Source organism: Solanum pennellii, chromosome 7 (assembly GCF_001406875.1).
Source record: "Solanum pennellii chromosome 7, SPENNV200".
NCBI classification, from domain to species: domain Eukaryota; kingdom Viridiplantae; phylum Streptophyta; class Magnoliopsida; order Solanales; family Solanaceae; genus Solanum; species Solanum pennellii.
Window position 1 is genome coordinate 73,770,878 of NC_028643.1, and position 1,314 is coordinate 73,772,191.

Sequence of the window (1,314 nt, forward strand, 5' to 3'; positions counted from 1 at the left end):
TTTTTTTTTCAAATTGAGGAAGAATATAAAATAATGTACAAATATAATAAACATGCAATATACACAATAAAATAAAATAATAATCGGCCTAAGGTTTGCCTAACGTCAATATTTACAAAATAACGAAATGAAATATAATTTGAGCTTTTCGAATGGCTTCAAGGAGAAGCACCTCCGGGTACCTGTAAACACTTAGTAAAAGAGTTAGTACCAAATTAATATAAATAAACATGAATAACTTAAAAATAAAAATACGATTTATTAACATGGGAGGCCTTGGAAATCGTTTCTTCATCGGCCATTTTCAACAATTTTAACAAAACAATTTATATGAACTTAAACTAAATATTTCCGTCTTTTAATATTGGGGAGGCCTCTAAATCCGACGGATAGATTTTTCATTGGCCATTTCAACAACTAAAATATGTAAACTTAAATTAGAATTCCGTCTTTTTAAAATGGGGAGGCCTCCAAAACCAACGGAGAGTTTTCTCATTGGCCCTTTTCAACATATAAAATATATAAACTAAACATCAACAAAACATAACAAACTTATCACAAGAGAATATGGAAAACAACAACCAAACTAAAATAACATAATTAGAAATGGAAACAACAATAACGAAATATATAAAAATTAAAAATAACATTAAAATAGAATAATAACAAAACCCTGAAAAGTTAAGATAGCAAATAGTTGACTAACAATTTTAAAATAATAGTAATAATAAATAAATAAACATCGAATCGTAAAATAATGCTAATATTTAAACTACAATAAACACAAATATTAATTGACTTTTAGAACTACATTAAACTAAAAAACAAAACAAGCTACATATAATAAACAGAAAACATAAAAGAGCTGGAAATTAAATAAAACAAGGCTAAGAAAAAAAATTTACCTGGTTCTGGACAGCGAACCGGAACTCCGAGTTTGAAAGAGACGACTCCACCTCCTCAACTCGAAAAACCACAAAAACATTTTAAAATTTTTGAACTATGGGAACCAAGAATTCTCAAAATTTTATGAGCATTCTTTTGTTTTCCCCTCCAAATCCTCTTTTAAGATATTGAATGAAGTGGGTTTATATAGAAACCCAAAAATCCTCAAAAAGGATAAAATACCGATGTGGGACTATTGCAAAATTGAAAATTGTTTGAGTGACAATGTGGGAAAGGCAATTTATTTTTTTTTGTATTTGACTCTAAATGTATGAATTTTAAAATCATCGGACCAAAATTTGCTATTAAATAAATAAAGCTCAAAAATCACGAATTTTTAAAATGTTAGGCCAAAATTGGGTGTCAACA